Source organism: Peromyscus californicus, unplaced genomic scaffold, assembly GCF_007827085.1.
Source record: "Peromyscus californicus insignis strain IS unplaced genomic scaffold, ASM782708v3 Scaffold_22__1_contigs__length_63687245, whole genome shotgun sequence".
Lineage (NCBI taxonomy): Eukaryota > Metazoa > Chordata > Mammalia > Rodentia > Cricetidae > Peromyscus > Peromyscus californicus.
This window is the reverse complement of record NW_026294525.1, coordinates 44,897,205-44,916,574: the sequence shown is the minus strand read 5'-3', so window position 1 is coordinate 44,916,574 and position 19,370 is coordinate 44,897,205. Positions and strand designations below refer to the sequence as shown.

At 42.0% G+C, this 19,370-nt stretch overlaps 1 protein-coding gene across 1 annotated transcript in view; it reads left to right on the top strand.

The window, feature by feature from the left end:
- Positions 1-19,370, top strand: part of Slc35f1 (solute carrier family 35 member F1) — a 415,476-nt gene that overhangs the window by 327,532 nt on the left and 68,574 nt on the right. The window lies entirely within an intron of this gene.

Sequence of the window (19,370 nt, the reverse complement as noted above, 5' to 3'; positions counted from 1 at the left end):
ATCCAGCCCACTTTGAGTTGAATTGATTGGAAATTGGTATACTCCATGATGGGTTTTTCTTTTGTTTTTTTTTTCTTTTTATATTTAATTTAATTTAATATATTTTAGTTAAAAATAGATTCTTCTGTCATACAATACATCCCAACCGCAGTTTCCACTCCCTCCACTCCTCCGAACTCCCCACTACGACTTCCCTCTCCCCCAGATCCACACCCCCTCTGATTTCCCCTTCAGAACAGAGCAGGACCGCCCCCCCTCCCCAGAGATGGCAGTCAAACAGGACAAAACAAGATACAATAAGACAAGGCAAACGTCCTCGTATCAAGGCTGGACAGGACAATCCAGTAGAAGAGAAAGGGTCTCAAGAACAGGCAAAAGAGTCAGAGACACACCCCCCCCCCCCCACTGTCGGAGTCCCACATAAACACCAAGCAAACAGCCATAACATACGTGCAGAGGACCTCTTGCAGATCCAATGCAGGCCCTGTGCTTGACGCTTCAGTCTCCATGAGCCCATGTCAGCTCTGCTTCATTGATAGAGTGGGCCCTTTTCAACTGGTGTCCTTGACCCCTCTGACTCCTACAGTCTAGCCTCCCCCTCTTCTGAGGGGATTTCTTATCTCCAAGGGGAGGAACCTAATGGATACTTCCAATTTTAGACTCTCTGTATCACGTCTGGTTGTTGGACTCTGCACCCATTCCCATTTGCTGCAGGAGGAAGCCTGTCTGATGACAACTGGACAAGGCACTGATCTAGAAGTAGAGCATAATACTAGAAATCAGTTCATTCTTTTTTTTAAATTCTACTTATTTATTTATTTTTTTTGCCAGTCATGTTTGGTTCTACTATAGGTTTCTGGGCTATCTAGTCTCCAGTTTCTAGCTCTGCAGGGTCATGGGTTCCCTCTCTTGTTATGGTCCCCAAGTTAAACCAGACATTGCTTGGCCACTCCCACAAGTTCTGTGCCATTATTGTCCCAGATTATCTTGTAGGCAGGACAGGTTGTAGATGGAGGGTTTTGTGGTTGGGTTAGTGTCCAGGTTTCACTTTCCATAGCCTGCAGAGTACCTTCTCCTGCCAAAGAGACTAGAATGTGGGCTGAAGCCTCCAAGCAGGCATCAGCTCGACCTCGCTACATTCAATGATCTGTGTGGATGTTGTCTTTGGCCATGGGTCAAATGCGAATTTTCAGAGAGCAGCCTTCTGTCTTAACATCAACCTGGGTTGTTAGGGATCTCCATGGGACCTCCTCGGCCAAAAATTCAACCAAATGTAACCCAGTCCCACCGCTGGAAGCCTTGCCTGGCTGTAAATGGCCAGTTCAGGCTGTATCATCCATCACTTGAAGTCATCACTAAGGTCCCTCTCATAGAATCCAGGAAGTTTCTACTGCACTAGGTTTTCACATCACTCTCAAGTGTCCCCCAGCTGTCTCTCCCTGCCCTCTCTCCTTCCATCTTCCTTACACACCTGATGCCTCCTGTTCTCATCCCCACTTGTCCCCAGTCTACCCGCAAAATCTACTCTATTCCCCCTTCCCAGGGAGATCCACGCTTCCCCATTAGAGGCCCCCTCCCCTTTACCTAACCTTTCTGGGTCTGTGGATTGTATGTAGTATACATTTATAAGTGAATACATACTATGTTTGTCTTTCTGGGTCTGGGTTACCTCACTCAAGATGATTTTTTTCCCTAGTTTCATCCATTTCCCTGCAAATTTTATGATGTCATTTTCTTTAAACAGCTGAGTAGTACTCCACTGTGTAAATGTTCCACATTTTCTTTATCCATTCTTCTGTTGGGGGACATCTAGGTTGTTTCCATTTTCTGGCTCTATGAATAAAGCTGCAATGAACATAGTTGAGCAAGAGTCCTTGTGGTAGGATTAAGCATCCTTTGGGTATATGTCCAGGGGTGGTATAACTGGGTCTTCAGGTAGGATTGTTTAAAAACTAAAATTGAACTTCATTTATATGTCATTAATTTTTCCTAAATCAGGTACAATTGAACAGCTTTTTCCTCTTTGTTCTAAATATACCAAAATAATAATTTACAATGCAAAAAGTAATTCATGGATTTGAATGCTGCCAACTAATCTTGTGTCAGCAGGAGAATTATTAATAAGTATAAAAATAAATCTGATTTCATCACAACTTAACATTTTTTAGAATGTTAATAGATTTTGATTAAGTAAGCAAGCTCCTTAATAACCTTTTCTTTTAGCTTTTTAAAAAAATGCATTCAATATGAAATCTGAAGGGATATAATTTTTCCCTGAAGGAATAAAAATAAAACTCTTAGAATGTGTTATGTGTGAAGATAGCTACTGTGTTTCTCTCTCTCTCTCTCTCTCTCTCTCTCTCTCTCTCTCTCTCTCTCTCCATCCTATCACACAGATGTACACATGCATACATACACACAAACACAAATATCAGTTTAATCTATTTTTATAATTGTTGGATACACATTTTCCTTATGACTCAAAGTACTTGGATTGCATTTGTTTCGCCTTCATTTTTGTTTGTGCAGAAATATTATTGGTTTCACAGCTGTTCTAAAATCCCAAGAAAAAAAAGTCAAACATTATTCACCAATGAGCATGAGCTGCGATTTGATACCGGTCATCCTTTTAATTTGACTTGGAGCTACAATGACCTAAGTGAATAAACAAAGACACAAAGTACTCGAGTAAATATGTACAGCACAGACTGGGTGAGAAGTGACTGAAACCTGGTTTCACTTTGTTATTTAGTCATGTTCCTAATTTCCATATGAATTTCAAAGATGATTTCTTGGTCCACTTTTGTGGTTATGATAGAATACTGGAGAACGGATAATTTATAATGAATAGAGTATTATTGGATCACTGTACTAGAGGCCGGGGAATTCAGTATCAAAGAGTGAGAACAAGTAGAACAGTAGGAGGTGGGTCAAACCCCATTGGATAACATCTCTGATCTCACCAGTGATTGTAGTGCAACAATGGCCTAATCGCCTCTTAATGACTCTTGGTCTCTATGACCCTTGCAACAGCAATTTAACATTTACCTGAGTCCTGGAAAATACAAATATGCAAGCAATAGTAGATGGCCTAAAATAAAAGGAGCCAACATTTTCCAGGACTATGTCCACACACGGTTTGTATTCTTGTTACATGTGTGCGACCACATGCATGTGTGTATGTTCACGTATGTGCAGGTACACACATGTAATGTGGAGGGCTGATGACAAACTTGGGTGTCATTTCTCAGGTACCACTTGCCTTTATTTGGGGACAAGGACTCTCATTGACCTGAACTTGTCTGGCCGGCTATGCTGACTGATCAGCAAGCTCAGGGATCTACTTGTCTCTGCCTCTTCAGCCACTGGGATTACAAGCTCAGGCCACCCTCTTCAACACTGATTTCGTGAACTCTGGGAATCAACCTCAGGTTCTTGTGGTTTCAAAGCAAGTATTTTACTGGCTGAAATATCTGTCCCCAGCCCACTTCTGCACACGGTTTGATTCTGAGAGCATTTTTGGGCTGAATTCCAGTGAAGATACACAGTGAAGCAAGAAGTAAACCAGTAGAGAGGACCTGAGCAAACCTTCTTAATCTAGTCTTTACAATCCTGTGGCTTTCAGACTCATATTGGAAGGTACAAACTAATGTCCAGATGAAGAAGACCCAGAAGTCTTGCACTTTATCACTGTCCTTTATAGAACTATCTCTACGGCATCTCTGCTCCCTTGAGGACCTTCTTTTATCCAGGTGCTTATGCATCTGGAGATTGAATTTCCTATTTCCACATTTTCCTTCTTACCATTTCCTCTACAGAAAAATAATTCCCAAGATTCTTCATGCACAATATGTGCTATTTCTTCTGGTTAAAAAATATCTGAACATGCTCACATCCTAAGGTCTTTGTAAGATTTTAGACATCTTCAAAACAGGAATTTGTGACTTGTTAGAATAAGTTAGAAATCACGCATAAATTAGCATTTAGAAATATATACATCTAATACAAATATGGTTATGAGTTCCCATTTACATTTGCTTTGATTTTTTTAAAAATATCACCAAACTAAGGAAACACATGACAGTTGAAAGCTCTAACTGGAGAATAATTAATCACTCATCTTTCCTTTAACAGTCATCATTATGGCTTTAAAATGGAAAATCCTTTAGCTATACCCTAGTTATACTAACGGTGTACATCTACACAGTGTATATACATGATACAGGCTTTAGGAAATGGCTGCTTTATTACAAATTCCAATTTTAAAATCTTTTCGCTGTTTTCAATGATAACCAATTATTTTTTAAATCATGGAGATGAAAACTCATTGGCAATGTTCTCTGCAAATGTGACACTGGGTATTCAGTGCATGTTGCCACTGGATAAACAACAGTATCCTGAGTCCCACTTTTCTTTGCCTTCTTCAATTAGAAACAAGTTTCTTTTTTGTCTAGCCTTTTACAATTAGAAATAAGATATAAGAGTAGGCTGTGTTCTACTGCAGATGCCCCATATAAAAAAAAACAACCTTCTTCAAACACATCTTACCCAACACACACACACACACACACACACAGAGAGAGAGAGAGAGAGAGAGAGAGAGAGAGAGAGAGAGGTTTTTAAATACATTTGGCCAAGCCTTTTGTATTATTTGAAATATATTTATCCCTTCATCTTCTAGCTATTGATATCTTTCTCACTGTAAAATCCTTTCCACATCCAGGATGGTTTCAAATCATATATTAATTGAAAGTGCAAGAAACCATCTTTAATAGTAAAGAAATATATTGGGTCTTAGAACTAGAGTACCTAGAGGTCTTCAGCACAGTTGGTCAAATGTCTTAATGATGCCATCAAAGTTGCAGATCTTTTTATGCTTCCCCTCTTCTGTCTCTTCAGGCTTATCCTATGCAGACCTTGGTCATGGTCATAAGGTAGATCTCTGCCAGCACGAATCAGTGCCACACACTTCTTCATTTATGACCAGTGAAAGATTAAAAAAAAATCCTCTACCCATAACCAATGAATAAAAACCTGGAAGTCTACTCTGACTGTACCATACAAGTAGCTAGGGGAATGTTGGAATATTGAGAACTAATTCAGCTTAGATGTGGCAAATAGATAAATGCTTCTTACTAAGAGTACTACTATCAATTCTAGTTGGACAGTGCCCCATCCAAGTCAGGACTGGATCATTCTCACCCAGTTATTCTCTGTCACATATTGCAAGCAAGACAGATAAACGAAGGATGATGAGCTGCAATGGCCTTACACCTAATTTAATGCCTGCCTCAGTTCTATAATCCCCACTATGAGAAAGATTCCTCTGGCTCCTATGCTCCCATGGTACTTTGTTCTTGCTCCATTTTCACAGTCTCCTTCCTAAGAATAACTTCATGTATCTCCATTTAATTCACTGAACTCAAGATCTTTAACTGCAAATACAATTTCTTTTTCACCTTTGATGCTCTAGTTCCTAGTAGAAATCCAAGACACACTGGATAATCAATATTTTTAAAGAGGTTAATTAAATTGCATCAATCTCTAGCAGTCAGGGGCACAGGAATTCCCAACAGTTCCCTACCTAAATTTAGAGACTGCCAGAACATCTATGAAGGCATGGACACACAGGAAAAGTGGAACACTGACTTCTTGACTGAACTACAACCATGAACCAAAGTCAAAGTTTATAAATGGATGTAGGGAAAATAAGTAGGCTTTTCCTTTGGAACTATGCTTGATGTTTCTTTGTTCGTTTCTTTTTATGGTTAGCCTTCAAAAGCCACAATCAATTATTGGTCTTTTATGATTTAAATTTTTTTCAAGTTTTCCTTTGTGGGGAAACATTGTCAATTAATTCCTAACACTGGTTCACTGAGCCTCAGATATTTAGGTCAACTTATGTGATACACTATCCTGGTTTGTTTCCTATTGCTAGGAGAAAAAAAAACACCATGACCAAAATCTGGAGAGGAAAGAGTTTATTTGGCTTCCAGGTCCCAATCACTGTCTATCACTGGGGGAAATAACAGCAAGAACTGAAGCAGGAACCTGGAGGCAGGACTGAAACAGAGGCCATGGTGGAGTGCTGCTTACTGGCTTGCTCAGCCTGTTTCTTATACAACCCATGCCACCTGCTCAAAGGTGGTACTGCCCACAGTGAACTGGGTCCTCCCACAGCAGCCATTAATCAAGAAAATGCCCCACAGATTTGCCCACAGGCCAATCAGTTGGAAGAATTTTCTCGACTGATGGTACCTCTTCCCAGATGACCCGTGTTTATGTGAAGTTAATTAAAAACAAACAAACAAAATAACTAAAGGACCTCCACCATCACTAATACACCCAGCTACCCAGTTACCTTTCTCAAATCAGCTCTGTGACACTCCACTTAATGCTGTGTTTTAGGAAATAATTTTCCAAATAATCTAGGAAGAAAACAAAACGAAAGTTCCAGTGGAAATCAACTGGCCTTTGTTACGATTTACTGGGCAAGGAAGAGGGGGAGGTAGAAAGCAAGTTGAGTCTGGTAGTTCTAGAGTCATTTTTTTCACCCAAAACAAATAAACCTATTAAATAATAAAAAAATGGTCCGGACAGAAGACATTTGCCCCAGGAACCACGGCTGCTCCGCTGAAAAGCTAATTTAGTTCTGCTTGCTCGTCGCAAATCGGTGAAGCTAACGAAGATCTATGCTGATGCGTCCCTTGTTTCTGTAATTATCAACTGAGTAGGTGATGCGTGTGTTAGTCCTGGTAATCAATCAAGGAAATACTCAGCCCCTGAAGCTGTGCCAGCCATTGCAGGTGACATAGGGACATGAGTGAGTCTTGTCAAAGGAAGAAGAGTTGTGATGTGTGCGCTGAACAGAACAGCCACTAGATACAGAGGCCGGAAAATGGTGGCACACACACCTTTAATCCTAGCCTTGTGGAGGCAGAGATCCATCTGGATCTCTGTGAGTTCAAAGCCACACTGGAAACAGCCAGGCACGGTGACACACGCCTTTAATCCCAGGAAGTGATGGCAGGAAGCAGAAAGGTATATAAGGCGTGAGGACCAGGAACTAGAGCCTGGTTAAGCTTTTAGGCTTGTGAGCAGTAGTTCAACTGAGATCCATTTGGATGAGGACTCAGAGGCTTCCAGTCTGCGGAAACAGAATCAGCTCAGGAATTGGCGAGGTGAAGTTAGCTGTGGCTGGTTCTGTTTCAGCGTTCACCCCAATACCTGGCTTCAGGTTTGTTTTTATTAATAAGACCTTTAAAGATTAGTGCTACAGATGTGCTGAGAGTGATGCTGAGCACAGCCAGGGAACAGATGTCCCAGTACTACTATGTTTGATGAAGGTAGGGAAGACGGCTATTGGAAAGTAGAGGAAATGCCCGTTCCTGGGGGTCTATGACAATGGGTAAAGTGTGTTAAGAATGGAGCATGGATATGACTCTATACAAGAAATCAATAGCCATATAGAAGCCTGGGACTAAAAGCCCAGGAGCAATATTTGAAAAACTATTATTCCTATTCCATTCACACAGTTACCTCAACAATAATTCCTGAATACTTCTGGGTCTGAAACATTGTATTAGATGATTCAAACACTTGAAGGAACATACAATGTGTGGCTATTCCTCCCTTGGAGCTCCTGCTACTATTGGGGGTTCTCACTTTTCTGTAAAATATCTACATTTGCTTTTCATAATATATATGTATTTTCTTAACATTTATGTATCATGTATATAAAAATCTGTATTCTCAAGAAAGGTAGCATTTCATCAAACAACCAAAAAATATGGTTATAATAGAAAGGGTTGCAGTCTAGAAAAGATTAACGTGGTTCTATTGGAACATTTGTGAAAATGTCCTGACTGAAATGATTTGGGGGAGATTTTTTTTTTTCTGAAAATCAGGAGTGGAACTGAGATGTAAAAGTAGAATATGAATTGGAAGGGAGCAGGGTCCAACAAAGAGGGCATGATGTTCGAGGTCACACGGTAGGAGGACAATACCAAGGACAAAGTGCTTGTGGTCAGGCAAGGAGGGAGAACAGTTTTAGGAGAAAGCTGGAGGAAGAGGTGGGGTTTGGTGGCCAGGCCAAGGGCAGCTCTTCGGTCTGACAGCAGAGGAAGCCAGCAAATGTGGTAAGCTGACACTAAAGCATGATGTTTTTGATGTTCAAAGATGACTTTAGCTGGAGTGTGTTCAAGCAATGGGTTTTCACAAGGAATAGAGGATAGCAAAAAACCAAAACAAAACAAAAAAAAAAAACGTTGAGTCTGGGCTGTGTTGTGGGTCTTCAGGGAGAGAAGGAAGATGACCACTTCCTCTTGTAGGCAGCGAAGAGCCCTGGAGGCTTCTGAAGAGATGAATGATAGGATTCAACCCAAGCCTACTGTGTGAGAAGTCTTCTTTAGTGATTGCCGGGGACACTCTGGTTTTCTCATGCTCTTCAAAACGTATGTAGAATGAAAAGACAGAATGAGTGACGTCTTCCTCGATTCCTGTCTTTCTGCTTATGGTTAAATGCCACAGTTGATATATAGAGCCTCAGGGGCAAGTATATGCGTAAATGATTATAAACCTGAAGGAAATTTCAGAAACATATAGCATCCTTTGAACACTACAGCTTTCCTGATGGTGACATTTTCTGTGATTTAACATAATGTCAAAAACAGGATATTGGCACTGCTATGACATTATTATCTAGACTACAGACATTATTGCATTTTGTGTGTTTTACCTTAACTCTGTGGTGTGTGTGTGTGTGTGTGTGTGTGTGTGTGTGTGTGTGTGAGAGAGAGAGAGAGAGAGAGAGAGAGAGAGAGAGAGAGAGAGAGAGAGAGAGACGTGATGATGGTGGGGGATAGAGAGAAATGGAGTCAGAAACAGAAGGCTCTTAGGCACAGATTCATGTAACCACAACCACATCAGGACACAGCTCAGTCTTCTGGCCACTAAATTATTCCCCAATGCTGCCTCTCCAAGATCACACTGATCCTAGCTAGCCCTCCCCCATCAGTCAGTAATCACTAATCTGCTCTCCATCTGTATGTCTTGTCTGCAGGAACATATTATATAAAATGGAATCACACAGTATTTGATCCGTGGAGATTTTCTTTCACTAAGCACATAGTCCTTAAATCCATCTAAATAGTTGCAGTAGTCTGTATCATGGACTACTAGTACACAACACTAAAAAGTTTCTTCCTTTTTCATGCTGTGTATTAGTAGTCCATGGTATGAATATACCAGTTTGTTGAACTCAAGGAAATTTGTCTTGTTTTCAGCTGTAAAACTGAATAACAAAAGTTATTGATAAACATCCCTGTGTTTTCTTTGTGCCATCGAAATAGTCCCTCCTCTAGGATAAAGGCTTAAACCTGCCACTGTTGGGTCATACGGTCAATGCATATTCAGATTTAGAACATGTTAAACCAGTTTCCAGAGGGGTTGTCTGTACCACCACACATTCCCATCAGTTATCCAGGGGCAATCGAACTTCTATTTGCTCCAACATCTGTTGGTACCATTTTTTAAAAAATTTTTATCACCCTAAAACGTATACAGTAGAATTTTATTGAGTTGTAACCAACCATCTTATTAAATAAGAAACACAGAGCCAATGCAAAGACGAAAGCCAAGAGATCAGAGCTAAGAGCCTTACCCGTCTGCTGCAGCTAGCCTCTTCAGCCAAGAGACCTCTCCAAAAGAGACCTACTTCCTGTCTGTTTGTCTTTATATAGACTTCCTGTTCTGCCTTCTCATTGGTTGTAAAACCAACCACATGACTGCCTTGTCACTGCCTGTCTGTATAGACCTCCAGGTCTTCTATAGTTGGTATTGAGATTAAATTAAAATCACATTTCAGTACAAATAAGGTGATATTTTACTTGTACTGAAATGTGATTTGATTTGTATTTATTTTAGAGGCAGTCATGTGGTTGGCTATTAGAGTCATAGCAAAAGCTGGGCATTGGTGGTGCACACCTTTAATCCCAGCACTTGGTAGGCAGAGCTAGGTAGATCTCTGTGTGTTCAAGGATACAGCCAGCATTGGAGACACATGCCTTTAATCTCAATACCAACCATAGAAGACCTGGAGGTCTATACAGACAGGCAGTGACGAGGCAGTCATGTGGTTGGTTTTACAACCAATGAGAAGGCAGAACAGAAAGTCTACATAAAGACAAACAGACAGGAAGTAGGTCTCTTTGGGAGAGGTCTCTTGGCTGAAGAGGCTAGCTGCAGCAGACGGGTAAGGCTCTTAGCTCTGATCTCTTGGCTTTCATCTTTGCATTGGCTCTGTGTTTCTTATTAATAAGACGGTTGGTTACATCTACATTTTATTGCACTTTTAATCTGTGTTTCTCTAGTGACCAAATAATGTGGAACATTTAGGAAATTTTTTTAAATGTTGCTATTATAATTGAAAGATAAAGAAAGATAACAGTGGTCTTTAAAAAAATGCCTTCTATGGGGGAAATTTATAAAAAAAAAAAGAGAACACTGAAGGAAGGAAACCCCACTGCTTTCTTTAACAGAAAGCAAAAGGAGAAACAGTAACACCATCGTGCTGGATTTAAAAGGATTTTCATTCTAAAGACACATTTGTGGCGTTTTATCTCTTGACTTGCAAAGAATGAATAGGTTGTGGTGGTGACTCTGAGACAGATTAGCAATGACATTTGGGTACATTTAACTGCTATGCTATTTTTATGCCTGTGCTATACGAACCATTTCAATAGAAATACCAGCTTTACGACTTCTGGCCCAAAGATTATTCCTCTTTCTCAGACGCGTAGTTCTGAAAAGCGAGCAGATTAAACCAGCGCTGCTGTGAAGTACAAAGACAGGTCTCTTCAAACCTGAGAGCCTGGTAATTAAAATAAATGGACATCAGAGTCATTTCCAGTGCCTTTGCCAACCCTGCCCAGAGGCCTGTATCTCTGACACCGGTGCCCTCCTTCCCACAGTGCGTATTTCACAGCTTCTCTCATTCTTTGAGAAAAAACAAGGGATGCCTTCAGCTCTGATTGTTTTCCTTCCGGATATGAGCATGGCAGAGAACTGGCAGCTCCCCAGGGTCCAGTAGGGTACCAACCCTGAGACAAGTCCTGCAAGGCATGGGAAGCATATGAGAACTACAGCGTACCCCATTGCTTTCCTCAGCCCTCGGGCCTTCTGGGGCCACACTTTCTGAATTTTCAGTAAACAACAAATTAGAGATTATCAGACACAGGGAAAGTCCAGTGGGTGTGTACCTTCTCTGCAGTCTAAAGCTGAAGCCACAGGAATAGATGCTCCCTCGCCGATTAAAAAACCCAGCATGACCTAGAGGATACAACTACTAATCAGACATGAGTCCTGCCATGAGATGACAGATAACTACAGCAACAAAGAACCCAAGATAGTCAGTGAGATCAGAGGTCTCACACGGCTCCGTGGGCACACAGGAGAAAAATGCTCCCCACCTCTGCAGTCAACAAGTTATTGGACACGAGAGAAAGGTACTGCACTAACTTTTTGCCTGTAGCTAATTTGAATGTCTATCTTTGTGAATCAACCCCGAGGAAGCACAGCTATATACATTAGAATCCAGACCCACAGACTTGAGTTTATGATTACAAAGTTAGCCTCTAATACCGTAGCTTCTTGCTTAACCTTGATGTTCTACCAGTCCCTAATTCAATTTTGTGGAAACTTAGTAACTACTCAAGAGACATTTTCAATATAGCTAAAGGCAAAGCTTTTAAGAATAGACACATTTCTTACCCCCAAAAGGAAGACGATGTTCTGGATCTTTCAGAGTTCTTTGGTGAATGTCCTAGACCTATGTTTGAAATAACAGCAACTTCAACATGTGGTGCCTCAGTCTAAGGACTTGACCAGGTCCCTTAATTGCTCTAGAACCCAATCCATCTAAGGAACATGCAGAAACCTCATCTCCACCCCACCCCCACCCCCAGCTCCATCACTGTGCTTCCACTGTATCTGCTTCTGAATTGTCAGCAGAACTATTCCATCCAGGCTACGGAGGGAAGCTGGTCTATTCATTGACTAAAGCTGCTGGGCTAACAGTTCAGATGCCACTGGCGGTGACAGTAATCAAGAAGACCTCTGGAGGTAATGGGAACACCACCCTCTTTCCTTTCCCCTAGCTCTGTAGCTGCCAAAGCATTTGATCCAGTCTGGATTCTTCTTTCATCCCTCCATCTTCTCTTTTGTTATGGCAATATTCCCTTTCTACTTTGGATGAGAGTTTTTTATTTACATATTTATGAAGGGTACTATTAGGCCTGAGCAGGGCAAACATGGCTCTGGCAGGCCTTGCCCTTCTCTCCCATTCCCTCTGCCTCGCTAAACTGTGAGATGACAGTCCTAAAGCCAGCCACCAAGGTCTATTCCTTATTTAGCCACTTCCTCCTCCTGAGGCTGACCACCAAGGTCCAGCTATCAAAGTATTGAAGTCCAGCAATCAAAAGCCCCCTTTGGCTGCCCTGATTAGCAATTACAATTAAACACCTCATCCTGACACAGAGTCTCCCCTTTTCCCTTTATAAACTGCCCTTTGCCCATGGGCAACATCTGTCTGCTCTCTATCCAGAGGCAGTCCTAAGTCCCTGGGGTGCAAATATCCCTTCGCCTCTCCCTTGTTCCTTTTTCCTTCTCCCTCATCCTCTGTCCCCCATCTTTGTCTCTTACCCCCTGCACTTTGCCTTTGGGGCAAATAAATCTCCTCTGTGCCGAGAACTTGGTCTTGGTGTGTCCTGTACCAATTCCAGTCCTTTCAATTTCCTCTTCCCTTCGAGTTCACAAGGCCTTTGAAGGGAGGATGTGCACATCTGGTGTGCAATAAGCACTGGATATATTCCTGATGTTTGCATAAGTGCAGAAACCTATTTCTTTTGGTTGTACTCATGTACAGCGGCATGTACAGGAGAGATGCTAAAATGTATTAGACGTTTCAGTGAGTTAGCTAAGGAAAGGATACCTTTCCAGTTGTGGAGCAAGGCAGAATGAGGGACCTCCCTTGCCTTTAGTGTGGGTAATCCACCCACTTCTTTTGAATGTGTGTGTAAGATGCTAGCCGTGTTTTAGATATTCAACGAGGCTCTCTGGATGTACAGGTGAGTTTTAAAAGTTCCACATTTCTAGATGTTCACATGTTGTAAGCATCGCGTGCACGTAGATTCATTTGTACTACACTTAAATGGTCAAATTGGCCACCCCGTCATTATATTCTGTCATTGATCTGTTTGTTTGTTTGGTTGGTTTGGTTTGGTTTGGTTTGGTTTGGTTTGGTTTGGTTTGGTTTTTCCAGACAGGGTTTCTCTGGGTAGTTTTGGTGCCTGTCCTGGATCTTGCTCTGTAGACCAGGCTGGCCTCGAACTCACAGAGATCCACCTGGCTCTGCCTCCCAAGTGCTGGGATTAAAGGCACACAGCTTTAATCTGTTGAAGGCAACTCTTCTCCCAAACATTTTCTGCCAGGCCAACTAGCAGTGTCTGGAGAGAAAAGAATGAGTCAGGTTAAAACTGACCAATCTGCTCCCAAGTTGAAAACCCTCCTTGGGCAGTTCAGTTGCTGTTGGACAGATGCCCAGCCTCTCACATTTCCCACCCTCCATAAGCATGTCTGGCATGGCATGTGGGTCTTTAGAGGTTATGGCCCCCTTGGCCTCAGGTTGGTCCTGTGGTTGATTTCCACTTCAGGGCAGCTGGCCAGTGCTAAACGTGAACTTGCTTCCTTGGGTGAAGAGATTTTGCTCTTTTCTGGTTCTGGCAGTCTGCTGTTGCCTTGGGGTTTCTATTGCTGTGAAGAGACACCAGGGCCATGTCAGCTCTTGGAAAGGAAAACATTCCATTGGCGCTGGCTTACATTTCAGAGGTTTAGTCCAATAGAGCCAAGGTGGGAAGCATGGCTGCACACTGGCAGGCATGGTGCTGGAGAAGGAGTTGAGAGTTCTACATTTTGACTGACAGGTGGCATAAAGAGAGAGACATTAGGCCTGGCTTGAGCATTTGAAACCCCAAAGACTACCCTCTGGTGGCACACTTCTTCCAACAAGGCCACACCTACTCCAGCAAGGCCACACCTCCTAATAGTGCCACTCCGCGGTGACCAAGCATTCAAATCTGTGAGCCCTTAGGGTCATATCTATTCAAACAGCAGCAGCTGGCCCCTGCTGCTTCCTGAAGTGGTCTTTCCAGCCTCGTCGATGGTTTCCCACCATACATTCACGGTGCTGGTTGCTACTTTGTCTGCCAACCCCACTCACCTCCAATTGCTTTCTATGGTGGCCTCCTCTCGGGATGTCACTATCTTAAAGGAAAATGACACTTCCGTTCAATAGGCACCTCAGCCATTCGTCACAGAGATGAAACATGGGATGGAGAATTCAGGGTAGGGGGTGGGGGTGTGCCAGCTATATATTCTGTACCAGACAGGGACTGAGGGGTGCTGGGAGGACCTGGCAGCCAGGTCTGCGCTGATATGTTCAATAGGCACCTCAGCCATTTGTTTGTCCTGGGTTTGAAACTTAGCAACTTTCCTTTCCGTTTCGTCTCAAACCACTGAGCATTCTTCCCCCCCATCCCCCCACCCCTACCCCCCCCCCCCCCCCCCCCCCCCCCCCCCCCCCCCGCTCTGAGACTTCAGTAAATGAGGCGGCAGCACTGGACACCTAGGTGTCAGCTTCCTTTGCTTGCCCTTTGAATAAAAAAAAGAAAAGAAAAGAAATCAAAGGAGGAGGCCACGACTACTCCTGAAGCATGGAGAAGATTTTTATTGTAGAGATAAGGGAGAAAGCAGGCAGAGGGAAGAAACCAGGCTGAACGTGGCTGGCAGACTAAACCAAACCGTGAAGAGAAGGGTAGGGAGAGCAAGAGAAGAGAGCCCAAGAGGGGTGCCCTGGGCCTAGAGGCCAAGAGGTAAAAGGACCAAAAGGGACTGGTGTAGCCAAAATGGCTGGATTATATAGGGAAGAGCAACTGGGAAAAGGGCTGCCCAGTCCAGTCCCTGGGCAGGATAAGCTCAGGGTAGATGGCTGTATATGCCAACAGGTAGGGGCTGAAGGACACTGGGAGAACCTGGTAGCCAACATCAGCTTTGGTTTCTTAATAGGCACCCCAGCTAGCCATTTGTCCCCAGTTTTGAGACCTAACACCCTTGGATCCACAGGTAGGAAAGACAAACACATATCCTACTCTTCTACTCTGGAGAGGAATTCTTTGTCTTCCTTCAACTTCTGGGAGCACCAGGCCTCCTAGCTCTCTAGAGGGAGGAAGTGGCAGTCTTTGTTGAAGAGAAAAGTATGGGTTTAGAATCTTTCCTGTCTCCATGAATCTGACTTTCTACATCTTTCATTGACAAAGATGGCCAAAAAAGGAGAGCTTCGTGTTTTCAAAGTTAATCAGTAACCTCTTTTCTTTTCTATAAAGGATGCCATCTCATTTTCTTTATGACTCAGTTTTAGGGGTGCATGGCTCAAGAGCGCATGATTTAACTTTTTTTTTTTAAATGTGTTTCTATTTTGCTGGAAGACAAAACACCCTGGAATTAAAAAGGAGTGACTGACTCTATGTATGACAGGAAGGACTCCAGGGGTGACATTTGAGTAGGATCTATTGACGACAAGAATCAGACACTAAAGCAGGCCAATGGTGATTTTCAGCTCCAGTGGTGCACATAGGCAGGTCATAAATAAGTGAGATGCCCTTATATGCTTGTTCTCTCTCTCTCTCTCTCTCTCTCTCTCTCTCTCTCTCTCTCTCTCTCTCTCTCTCTCTCTCTCTCTCCTATCACCCTCTCTCTGTCTCCCTACCTCTAATTGAGAATCTAAATCCTTCCCCCCCCAATGTAATCATAGTAAGCAAGTATAACATTTTATTTAATGTTTCTCCACTAGCCCCAAGGATAAAATAATGCAGCCACCAATAATATATTTTAGTGTTTATAGCCTGCCACCAGCTCCTAATGCAGTCTCTAGCTCCCTCTGCAGTGAAGTTCCTTTGCCCTTCCTACAAGCAGGCCTTCTTACAGAGCCTACACAGGTCTTCCAGCGGTCTTAGGGGTCTTTAAAATTCTTTGGGCTGGATCTGCCAGTAGTTGCATGATATATCCCAGTTCCTTTGCTCAGATTATTTCTACTTCTTTCCATCCATTATTTCTGTTCTTTCCATCCACCCAATTTAAGGGGGGGGCATGTATTTTTTAAACACTCCCATTATCTTTTCTACTTACTCTTGAACTGAAATTTTAAGAAAAGTGATGGTGTACACAGCTATGTGCAAAGTAATCAAAGAGAAAGACCTGCATGAAGTCCAGGAAGAAGTTAGGAAACCCACCTCCAACTAAAATGAAACCATTTGCCAGTCAGTGAGGGCATGGGATCTCCTGAAGATGAATGAGATGGTTCTTATATGAACAAAATCCTTCCAGTATACTCTGGTTTGTGAAGTGAAGACATCATGGGGAATTGTCTGGGTACATATGGCAATATCCTACTTGAAGACTTATTTTTTTAGTACCAGGCTCTAAATTTACCCCACTTAAGGCTCTGGAATACCACTGCTTGCCATACAAAATCAAGAACACTTCAGGAGTACAAGAGAACTACCTGACTGCCATGGACATGCTCCTGAAACAATATCTTCAAACAGATTTTGTCAGCAATTTACATTTTTGTACCCACCAGAAAATACATGAGAGTATGTTTTAGAAGTGGAAAATCATTTTGTACTGTGGGCAACAGTTCATATTTGCTTCCTTAGGTGTGTATCTTATGTAGGATGTGTGGCAAACAAAACACTTCTCTAAACCAGAATTATACCACAAACAATATTTCCCATTTAAATCCTCAAAGCAAGAGGCCAGCTTGACTAACTTGGAATGTTTGGTGAGAAGGGTTAGCAGGACAAACAGGAAGACCAAGAAAGCTCAGACTTGGATTTCTCCAAGCCTCCTTTGGGCCAATCAGTCTGGAACCATTGACTACGTTCACCTTCCAGACATGACTGCCACCTACAGAACAGAGTTGGGAAATTCTGAATGGACAGAGGCACAAAATGAATCGTAAGGAAGGAAGTATATATAAACTTAGTGAGCAGCTCTGGGATATATATGTGGGAGGAAAGAGAAGAAAAGAGTCAGGAGAGGAGAGAGAGAGAAGAGAGAGAGATAGAGATAGAGAGAGAGAGAGAGAGAGAGAGAGAGAGAGAGAGAGAGAGAGAGATACCAAAGTCACTTAATTGCCCAGTGAATAAAAATGTAAACTGTGCTCTGGAAGGGGATTAGAAGTCTCAGTTAAAAACTCTGATTTGCAGTAAATAAACTCAAAGGGATGGAGTTAGCTCCATTCTGAGATCTTGCCGGTCAAAGTGTACTCAGAGGCTGAACCTGTTCTTGGTGATGTCTATAAAGAACAAATCTTAGTAGAAAGTTAGAACCATTTCATTCCAAACTATCCTCCTTACCTTTTTCTGAGAAAAATTCTAAAAATAAGGTAACTGATGATTTCTCATAATTCATTCTAGGTTTTTGAAACACTATAGATTATTGACAAGATGAAGAAGAAATCAAAGATTTTTCTGGGTCAAATACAAAAATTGCAGACTTTTAAAGACACTGATCTAGTTTGGGGTCATTTCAAAAGCTCTACTCAGGCAATACCCCATAAAGAGACAAGGAACTCGAAAGAGCTGGCTTGCAATACATGGCTTCCATGGTTAGGCAATGGAACAAGAATTAAGAAATAAGCAATTCCCCAGTGATTTCATTAGGGACAACTTCTAATATTAGAATTCTCTTTACTTTTCACTAAAAACGTGTTCTTGAAGTGCTAACATCTTACTTTAAACAGCAAAGTTTATACTGCCACAGCACTATTGTACTTCAAAATACTCATTTCTCAACCTGATACAATTGTTCTGATGACCATTGTTCAATAATTTTCAGAATTTCTCCTCTGAAACCTCTTTCAAAGGCAATTTGAAGGTATATGGATGTCTTTATCACCCCCCCACACACACACACACACACAGACCCAGAAAGTATTACATAGCTTAATCCAACATTTTGGATTTTTCCAAATACTAAACCTACCCTCAAAGAATGAGCAATTGCCTCCACTAACGAGTACTCAGAAGGAGAGTTCAGAGAGTTAAAATGGTTTTGAGTAAAGAGCACTACATTAAAATACAACCATGACCTTCCAGAGTGACTGTCGTGAATGACAACCGTGCCCGATGAACGAATTCCAGTGCATTACAGGAGATTAGGTCTGTAAACACCCATACAGCCTTCTCGAGAATGGGCAATTTTCTTTTTCCCTTAAAGGAAATTTCTCATTATTTCTGATACACCTCTCAGTATGCATGAACATAGCTGGAGTGTAAGGCAGAATAATGTCCTTTCAAAAATGCTGGTCTTCTAATCCCTGCAATATGCAAATGTGTTACTTTAAATGGCAAAATAGATGCAGAGTTGTGATTAAACTAATGATATTGAGATAGTGAGATTATCCTGAATTATCTGGGTGACCCCAATGTAATCACAAAGATCCTTGGAAGACAGAGATGGAGTTAGGTAAGGAAATAAGGCGACAGAAGCTGAGGTCAGAGCATCAGAAAGATTTAGAGATGTTAAATTTCTGCCTTTAAAGAGGGAAGAAGTGATAGCAAGCCCAGGAATGGAGGCAAACTCTAGGAGCTAAGAAGTAGAATTCCCTCCCAGAGCCCACAGGATGACCCCTCTAGGACCCCTGACCCCAGAAATAAGAAGGGGAACCTGTATTTTTTCAAGACAATAACTTTGTGGTAATTTATTGTAGTATGAATAAAAAAAAAACAAACACAATTGGAGATGATATTTATTTTTTTTCTTGCCTACCCCTGAGTGTTTGTTCTCCATTTTCCATTCACATGATGAAATCCTTACCCTTAAATTATGATACGTAGAGATAGAGCATTTGGAACGTGATTAAGTCACATAGAGTTCTTAACAGTGGAATTAAAATACACCCTACTGGCTTCCTGTGGCAACCAAATATCAAGTCTGAAAGTGCCTTGATTTTGTACTTTCAGCCTCTATAACTGTAAGAAATGAGTCTGTATTTTTATAGGTGCCCAGTCCATGGTGTTTTAGAGCAGCAACTGAGTGAACTAAGATACCAGCCCAAGGCAAATACTTGAGTTCCTTTTCTGTTGCTGTGGTAAAACACCTTGACAAAAGCAGCTTAAGGGAGGAAGGGTTTCCTTTGCCTCAGAGTTCAGGAGAATATGCAGGGAACACACTCACGGCAGGGAAGCTAAGCTGGCGGGAGCTTGAAGAGGCTCCTCATGTTGCATCTACAGTCAGGAAACAGAGATGAGTGC